We start from the raw sequence: 9,774 nt of genomic DNA on the forward strand, positions 1-9,774 counted from the left end.
TACATTTACATTTTCGTCATTTAGCAGACGCTCTTATCCAGAGCGACTTACAAATTGGTGCATTCACCTTACGATAGCCAGTGGGACAACCACTTTACAATATATATAAAAAAAAAAAAAAGAAGGATTACTTTTATCCTATCCCAGGTATTCCTTAAAGAGGTGGGGTTTCAAGTGTCTCCGGAAGGTGGTGAGTGACTCCGCTGTCCTGGCGTCGTGAGGGAGCTTGTTCTACCATTGGGGTGCCAGAGCAGCGAACCGTTTTGACTGGGCTGAGCAGGAACTGTGCTTCCGCAGAGGTAGGGGGGCCAGCAGGCCAGAGGTGGATGAACGCAATGCCCTCGTTTGGGTGTAGGGACTGATCAGAGCCTGAAGGTACGGAGGTGCCGTTCCCCTCACAGCTCCGTAGACAAGCACCATGGTCTTGTAGCAGATGCGGGCTTCAACTGGAAGCCAGTGGAGTGTGCGGAGGAGCGGGGTGACGTGAGAGAACTTGGGAAGGTTGAACACCAGACGGGCTGCAGCGTTCTGGATGAGTTGTAGGGGTTTAATTTTACATTTAAGTCATATAGCAGACGCTCTTATCCAGAGCGACTTACAGTTAGTGAGTTTTTTTTCATACTGGCCCCCCGTGGGAAACAAACCCACAACCCTGGCGTTGCAAACCCTGGCCATGCTCTACCAACTGAGCTACATCCCTCCCGGCCATTCCCTCCCCTACCCTGGATGACGCTGGGCCAATTGTGCGCCGGCCCGTGGGTCTCCCGGTCGCGGCCGGCTACGACAGAGCCTGGATTCGAACCAGGATCTCTAGTGGCACAGCTAGCACTGCGATGCAGAGCCTTAGACCACTGTGCCACTCGGGAGGCCCAGGCAGGGAGCCCAGCCAACAGCGAGTTGCAGTAATCCAGACGGGAGATGACAAGTGCCTGGATTAGGACCTGTGCCGCTTCCTGTGTAAGGTAGGTTCGTACTCTGTGAATGTTGTAGAGCATGAACCTACAGGATCGGGTCACTGCTTTGATGTTAGCGGAGAATGACAGGGTGTTGTCCAGGGTCACGCCAAGGTTCTTTGCACTCTGGGAGGAGGACACAACAGAGTTGTCAACCGTGATGGCGAGATCATGAAGCGGGCAGTCCTTCCCCGGGAGGAAGAGCAGCTCCGTCTTGCCAAGGTTCAGGTTGAGGTGGTGATCCGTCATCCACACTGATATGTCTGCCAGACATGCAGAGATGCGATTCGCCACCTGGTTATCAGAAGGGGGAAAGGAGAAGATTAATTGTGTGTCGTCTGCGTAGCAATGATAGAAGAGACCATGTGAGGATATGACAGAGCCATGTGACTTGGTGTATAGAGAGAATAGGAGAGGGCCTAGAACTGAGCCCTGGGGGACACCAGTGGTGAGAGCACGTGGTGCGGAGACAGATTCTCGCCACGCCACCTGGTAGGAGCGACCTGTGAGGTAGGACGCAATCCAAGAGTGAGCCGCGCCGGAGATGCCCAACTCGGAGAGGGTGGAGAGGAGGATCTGATGGTTCACGGTATCAAAGGCAGCAGATAGGTCTAGAAGGATGAGAGCAGAGGAGAGAGAGTTAGCTTTAGCAGTGCGGAGAGCCTCCGTGACACAGAGAAGAGCAGTCTCAGTTGAATGACCAGTCTTGAAACCTGACTGGTTTGGATCAAGAAGGTCATTCTGAGAGAGATAACAAGAGAGTTGGCTAAAGACGGCACGCTCAAGAGTTTTGGAGAGAAAAGAAAGAAGGGATACTGGTCTGTAGTTGTTGACATCGGAGGGATCGAGTGTAGGTTTTTTGAGAATGGGTGCTACTCTCGCTCTCTTGAAGACGGAAGGGACATAGCCAGTGGTCAAGGATGAGTTGATGAGCGAGGTGAGGTAAGGGAGAAGGTCTCCGGAAATGGTCTGGAGAAGAGAGGAGGGGATAGGGTCAAGCGGGCAGGTTGTTGGGCGGCCGGCCGTCACAAGTCGCAAGATTTCATCTGGAGAGAGAGGGGAGAAAGAAGTCAAAGCATAGGGTAGGGCAGTGTGAGCAGGACCAGCGGTGTCATTTGACTTAATAAATGAGGATCGGATGTCGTCATCCTTCTTTTCAAAATGGTTGACGAAGTCATCCACAGAGAGGGAGGAGGGAGGGGGAGGAGGAGGAGGATTCAGCAGGGAGGAGAAGGTGGCAAAGAGCTTCCTAGTGTTAGAGGCAGAGGCTTGAAATTTAGAGTGGTAGAAAGTGGCTTTAGCAGCAGAAACAGAGGAAGAAAATGTAGAGAGGAGGGAGTGAAAAGATGACAGGTCGGCAGGGAGTCTAGTTTTCCTCCATTTCCAGCCCTGTTCTGTGAGCTCGCAATGAGTCATCAAGCCACGGAGCAGGAGTGGAGGACCGAGCCGGCCGGGAGGATAGGGGACATAGAGAGTCAAAATATGCAGAAAGGGAGGAGAGGAGGGTTGAGGAGGCAGAATCATGAGATTGGAGGGAGAAGGTTTGAGCAGAGGGAAGAGATGATAAGATGGAAGAGGAGAGAGTAGCGGGAGAGAGAGAGCGAAGGTCGCGACGCCGCATTACCATCTGAGTAGGGGCAGAGTGAGTATTGTTGGAGGAGAGCGAGAGAGAAAAGGATACAAAGTAGTGGTCGTAGACTTGGAGGGGAGTTGCAGTGAGATTAGTAGAAGAACAGCATCTAGTAAAGATGAGGTCAAGCGTATTGCCTGCCTTGTGAGTAGGGGGAGACAGTGAGACGGTGAGGTCAAAAGAGGAGAGGAGTGGAAAGAAGGAGGCAGAGAGAAATTAGTCAAAGGTAGACGTAGGGAGGTTAAAGTCACCCAGAACTGTGAGGGGTGAGCCATCCTCAGGAAAGGAACTTATCAAGGCGTCAAGCTCATTGATGAACTCTCCAAGGGAACCTGGAGGGCGATAAATGATAAGGATGTTAAGCTTGAATGGGCTAGTGACTGTGACAGCATGGAATTCAAATGAGGAGATAGACAGATGGGTCAGGGGAGAAAGAGAGAATGTCCACTTGGGAGAGATGAGGATTCCTGTGCCACCGCCCCGCTGACCAGATGCTCTCGGGGTATGCGAGAACACATGGTCAGACGAGGAGAGAGCAGTAGGAGTAGCAGTGTTTTCTGTGGTAATCCATGTTTCCGTCAGCGCCAAGAAGTCGAGGGACTGGAGGGTAGCATAGGCTGAGATGAACTCTGCCTTGTTGGCCACAGAACGGCAGTTCCAGAGGCTGCCGGAGACCTGGAACTCCACGTGGGTCGTGCGTGCAGGGACCACCAGGTTAGAGAGGCAGCAGCCACGCGGTGTGAGGCGTTTGTATGGCCTGTGCGGAGAGGAGAGAACAGGGATAGACAGACACATAGTTGACAGGCTACAGAAAAGGCTACACTAATGCAAAGGAGATTGGAATGAAATTAACTAAACATCTGGGGAAACGGGGCCTCCCTCACTAACCTTTCACTGAAACACTCAAATACAACTCTTCCAACTTCCACTTTAGAAATTATAATTGCTGTAATCTACAGTAGTTCAATGTTTCCAGGAATAGACTAACTTAGTTTATTCAGCTAGCTAACTTGGTACAATATTCTTCTGTGAAAACCGCCCAGGGCACCGTATCCTATGACGCCATAGCTAACTAGCATGCTAGCATCCAATAACACACGGTTTAGCACCAATACTTGGTTACAACAAACTACCAATGGATCATTCATGTCCGTGTCTAGTTCCTTTCATAATGCAGAAGTAATTAAACGTTGGCTAGCTAGCACAAAGTCCGTCATGCTAGCTACACAAGTGGACTACACATCTCGAATGTTCAGAAAGTGAAGCTTACGTTGCAAAATTCTCATTGACTAAAATGATACAGTACTACTAGCTGGTAATGTTGCCTAGCTAGCAGTGGCTGCGGTGTTGACTGTTTGAAAATGTAGCTGGCTAGCTAACCTCAATAGTTTCTCTATACTACAACTTTGTCTTTGATACCAAGACAAGTATGTAGCTAGCTAACTTTACACTAATCAAATCGTTCCGTTGAAATGTATTTAGTTGCTACAGTACTGCTAGCTGGTATAGTTGGCCAGCTAGCAGTGGCTGCGGTGTTGCTACCCGCTAGCTAGCTAGCTTTAATGGTCCAGGTAGTGGGTTAGCTAGCTAGCCTCGTGCTTCACCTGGCTCAGTCGAATACACTACAATACTTACCTACAATAACTACCTACAATAACTACCTGGATAAACTACCTACAATACCTAACTACAATACCTACCTACAATCTAAATGCATGGTTTAAGCTTAACTCGACACATATAAAGAAGAAGCCAAGCTTACCTCCCCGCTTAGAGGAACACAACCTCACCCCATCGCTCCTTGTTTCCCAATGATTGCACGTTGGCCAATAGAACGGATAGTAGTGGAGGTTTACTCACTCGCCTACGAATTCTCAGAAGGCAGCCGACCTCTGCCCCCTTTTCCTCCGTCTTTTCTTCATGCAAATGACGGGGATTTGGGCCCGTTCCCGAGAAAGCAGTATATCCTTCACGTCAGACTCATAAAAAAAAAATCTTCATCCAGTTCGAGGTGAGTAATCGCTGTTCTGATGTCCAGAAGTTATTTTCGGTCATAAGAGACGGTAGCAGCAACATTATATACACAATAAATTAAAACATAAGTTACAAACAACGCGAAAAAACTAACAAAATAGCACACTTGGTTAGGAGCCGTAAAACGGCAGCCAAATTTTGTCATCAAACTTAGTCATCAAAGTCTGGCATTCTCTAGATTTATGGTGCTTTCAAGACAACTGGGAACTCTGAAAAAAACAAGGTCGAATCATGATGACGTCAGTGATCTTCAGGTCGTAGTTCTAGAAAGAGGCCCGAGTTCCCGATTTACAATTCCGAGTTGGATGACCTTTCAAAACGTATTTTCCCAGTCGGAGCTAGTTTTTTCCCCGAGTTCCCAGTTGTATTGAACTCACTGAAGTCAGATTTCGCAGTTCCGAGTTAACAGTTGTTTTGAGCGCGGCACAAATCATGCTTCATTGACAGCATGGCCAATGTTGAATGTTTATCATTTTAAGCTTGGAAAATAGACCCTTAATCCCAGACTTGGGACCACACAGCCACGCCACTGAATAGCAGGCTAGTGATTGCTTTGCAATGCTTGCAGTTAGCCACTGATTCCTTCCAAACCACTCATTGTTGAATTTGCGATTTCCAACTTGTTGTGTAATGTTTATGTCCAATGGCTGATGAGCACCGATATGTTTTATCTATAATTTCTCTTCATATGACAAAGATTAAAAAGGATTTGCGAGTAGATTGTCGACTTGATTCCTGATGATGACTGCTAGCTAAGATTTTGAAAGTATGATGTTGACATGATCAGTCCAATCAAAACACACTGTACATAAAACGTGATTTTATCTGTGGCCAATGACTTGAGCCTTCTCGGATGGGCACTTCTAATGTAACTCTATGACAGCACCCAAGGGGCTTGAATGTTTGTATGCGGCTTTAATAACATTACATTTTACATTTAAGTCATTTAGCAGACACTCTTATCCAGAGCGACTTACAAATAGGTGCATTCACCATATAGCCAGTGGGATCACCACTTTACAATGTTTTTTTTTTGTTTTTTTTGGGGGGTTGGGGTTTGGGTTGGGGTAAAGGGGGGGGGGGGGTAGAATGATTACTTTATCCTATCCCAGGTATTCCTTAAAGAGGTGGGGTTTCAAATGTCTCCGGAAGGTGGTGAGTGACTCCGCTGTCCTGGCTTCGTGAGGGAGCTTGTTCCACCATTGGGGTGCCAGAGCAGCGAACAGTTTTGACTGGGCTGAGCGGGAACTATGCTTCCGCAGAGGTAGAGGAGCCAGCAGGCCAGAGGTGGATGAATGCAATGCCCTCGTTTGGGTGTAGGGACTGATCAGAGCCTGAAGGTACGGAGGTGCCGTTCCCCTCACAGCTCCGTAGGCAAGCACCATGGTCTTGTAGCAGATGCGAGCTTCAACTGGAAGCCAGTGGAGTGTGCGGAGGAGCGGGGTGACGTGAGAGAACTTGGGAAGGTTGAACACCAGACGGGCTGCGGCATTCTGGATGAGTTGTAGGGGTTTAATGGCACAGGCAGGGAGCCCAGCCAACAGCGAGTTGAAGTAATCCAGACGGGAGATGACAAGTGCCTGGATTAGGACCTGTGCCGCTTCCTGTGTAAGGCAGGGTCGTACTCTCTGAATGTTGTAGAGCATGAACCTACAGGATCGGGTCACCACCTTGATGTTAGCGGAGAATGACAGGGTGTTGTCCAGGGTCACGCCAAGGCTCTTTGCACTCTGGGAGGAGGACACAACGGAGTTGTCAACCGTGATAGCGAGATCATGGAACAGGCAGTCCTTCCCCGGGAGGAAGAGCAGCTCCGTCTTGCCAAGGTTCAGCTTGAGGTGGTGATCCGTCATCCAAATTGATATGTCTGCCAGACATGCAGAGATGCGATTTGCCACCTGGTTATCAATATTTTTTTATATTTTATACATTGTTTGCAAAGTGATACAGTGCCTTGCAAAATTATTCATCCCCCTTGGCGTTTTTCATATTTTGTTGCATTACAACCTGTAATTTAAATGGATTTTTATTTGGATTTCATGTAATGGACATACACAAAATAGCCCAAATTGGTGAAGTGAAATGAAAGAAATAACTTGTTTCAAAAAATTCTAAAAAATAAATAACGGAAAAGTGGTGCATGCATATGTGTTCCCCCCTTTGCTATGAAGCCCATAAATAAGATCTGGTGCAACCAATTACCTTCAGAAGTCACATAATTAGTTAAATAAAGTACACCTGTGTGCAATCTAAGTTTTACATGATCTGTCAAATGATCTCAGTATATATACACCTGTTCTGAAAGACACCAGAGTCTGCAACACCACTAAGCAAGGGGCACCACCAAGCAAGCGGCACCATGAAGACCAAGGAGCTCTCCAAACAGGTCAGGTACAAAGTTGTGGAGAAGTACAGATCAGGGTTTTGTTATAAAAAAAGATCAGAAACTTTGAACATCCCACGGAGCACCATTAAATCCGTTATAAAAAAATTGAAAGAATATGGCACCACAACAAACCTGCCAAGAGAGGGCCGCCCACCAAAACTCATGGACCAGGTAAGGAGGGCATTGATCAGAGAGGCAATAAAAACACCAAAGATAACCCTGAAGGAGCTGCAAAGCTCCACAGCGGAGATTGGAGTATCTGTCCATAGGACCACTTTAAGCGGTACACTCCACAGAGCTGGGCTTTACGGAAGAGTGGCCAGAAAAAAGCCATTGCTTAAAGAAAAAAATAAGCAAACACGTTTGGTGTTCGCCAAAAGACATGTGGGAGACTCCCCAAACATATGGAAGAAGGTACTCTGGTCAGATGAGACTAAAATTGAGCTTTTTGGCCATCAAGGAAAACAATATGTCTGGTGCAAATCCAGCACCTCTCATCAAGCAGAGAACACCATCCCCACAGTGAAGCATGGTGGTGGCAGCATCATGCTGTGGGGATGTTTTTCATCGGCAGGGACTGGGAAACTGGTCAGAATTGAAGGAATGATGGATGGCGCTAAATACAGGGAAACTATTGAGGGAAACCTGTTTCAGTCTTCCAGAGATTTGAGACTGGGACGAAGGTTCACCTTCCAGCAGGACAATGACCCTAAGCATACTCCTAAAGCCACACTCGAGTGGTTTAATTAGAAACATTTAAATGTCTTGGAATGGCCTAGTCAAAGCCCAGACCTCAATCAAATTGAGAATCTGTGGTATGACTTAAAGATTGCTGTACACCAGCGGAACCCATCCAACTTGTAGGAGCTGGAGCAGTTTTGCCTTGAAGAATGGGCAAAAATCCCAGTGGCTAGATGTGCCAAGCTTATAGAGACATACCCCAAGAGACATGCAGCTGTAATTGCTGCAAAAGGTGGCTCTACAAAGTATTGACTTTAGGGGGGGTGAATAGTTATGCACGCTCAAGTTTTCTGTTTATTTGTCTTATTTCTTGTTTGTTTCACTATAAAAAATATTTTGCATCTTCAAAGTGGTAGGCATGTTGTGTAAATCAAAGGATGCAACCCCCCCCCCCCCCAAAAAAAATCCATTTGAATTCCAGGTTGTAAGGCAACAAAATAGGAAAAATATTATTTTAAGATTAACATGTAATGCGCCACATTTATTAAATACATCAGCCAATTCAGAAAAAAATAGCTTTGGAGGGAGTTTACTTTCTGCTTATAACTTCAATGTAATGTTGTTGTAGCCTTGTTTTATTATGCAACAATTAATTGGCCATGTTTAGTTAATTAAATTGGAAGTTATCAATTGTGATCATGGTCACAGCTCTATCGCAATTGCCGATCAGCTATTGTTAGAATGCATTAGATTTAGGTAACAGTTCGTCAGATTAGGCTACAGGTAATAAAACAAACACTGGCTGTTGTTGACAAGCATATATTCATTTCATATCCATATTATTAATATTTGTTCAGTGATTGAAATTACGACCCCATTCTCAGTAGCCTATTCCAGCAGACTATTGGGCAACACAAGAACTTCTTACCTCTAAATCGCCTCACCACTCATGTTGAACAAATGAGTCTGTCAATTTCAACTAAGCAAGCTGCCACATCCTGCCGACATCTTACTCAGGCTACTCCAGGCTATCTAAGCAAACCATGGCAAAGTTAAACCACAATCATAAACCCAGATTTCAGTCAGTAACATGTCTATGCCTATTGAAATGACAAGTATATCTTGCAAATAGACCATTTATAATAGTTTGTAGTTTTAACATCTGGCATAATAAGGGCACAATTACCAGACAATAGCCTAAAATTAGTGTTTTGAAATTTGTCCAAGTGTTTCTTTGCAGAGATTTCACATGCGTCAAGTGGATTTATTTACAATCATAGCAGTCGACATCCATTGATGGAAAAAGATCTGGTGAGTTTAATAAAAGCAGATTATCTTTTCTCTTGCAACATATTGAAATTCCTTTATTACATCACATTAGCTCCACAATAATTATTATTTTGATGGAAAATCTCTATTTTTTTTTTTACGTCGTTACAAGTTATGTCTATATTCCGTCTTAATTCACTCTAACTTTATGGAAAAAAGGTTTATTCGATAAATAAATCAACACCTCTCTTGCTACTTTTCAGGCTTCGTGGGCAGGTTTTGTTTCAAAATGTATTATCAGGACAGAGAAAATCCCATAAGCATTTATAGTTTTATTGGTTAGGGGTAAGCCAATTCCCCATACTTTTACCAAAAGTGGACATACGCCAATCTTTTTCTGAGACTATTTCCCAGACCCTTTAGACAGTCATACAATGCTTAACCTTATCTTTATCAAATGATCCATAAAGGGACCACTCTGAACCATTCAGAATACTTTTCCCACACCTTACGTACGTCAACGTTTGGGTGTGCAAGTTTGTATATTATTATTATTTCCATTATTACTTCATCAAATCTCCAGTAATCGATTATACACACATAGCATTTCTCATTTTTTTCATATCTTCACAGAATCCATATATAACGTTATAAGTCTTAGGTACTCACGTCAACACCACTCCATGTGCATCTCCAATGACTCTCCGCTGCTACAAAGCAACTTTGCAACCATACTCCACCCCGGAACCCAAAGACTTTGGTTTCCTGGATGCTGCCCAGCTGGTCAATAATGTGCCACACGTATCCTCAACGGCACTCTA

The sequence above is a fragment of the Coregonus lavaretus genome, assembly GCF_964263955.1.
Source record: "Coregonus lavaretus genome assembly, chromosome: 38".
Taxonomy (NCBI): domain Eukaryota; kingdom Metazoa; phylum Chordata; class Actinopteri; order Salmoniformes; family Salmonidae; genus Coregonus; species Coregonus lavaretus.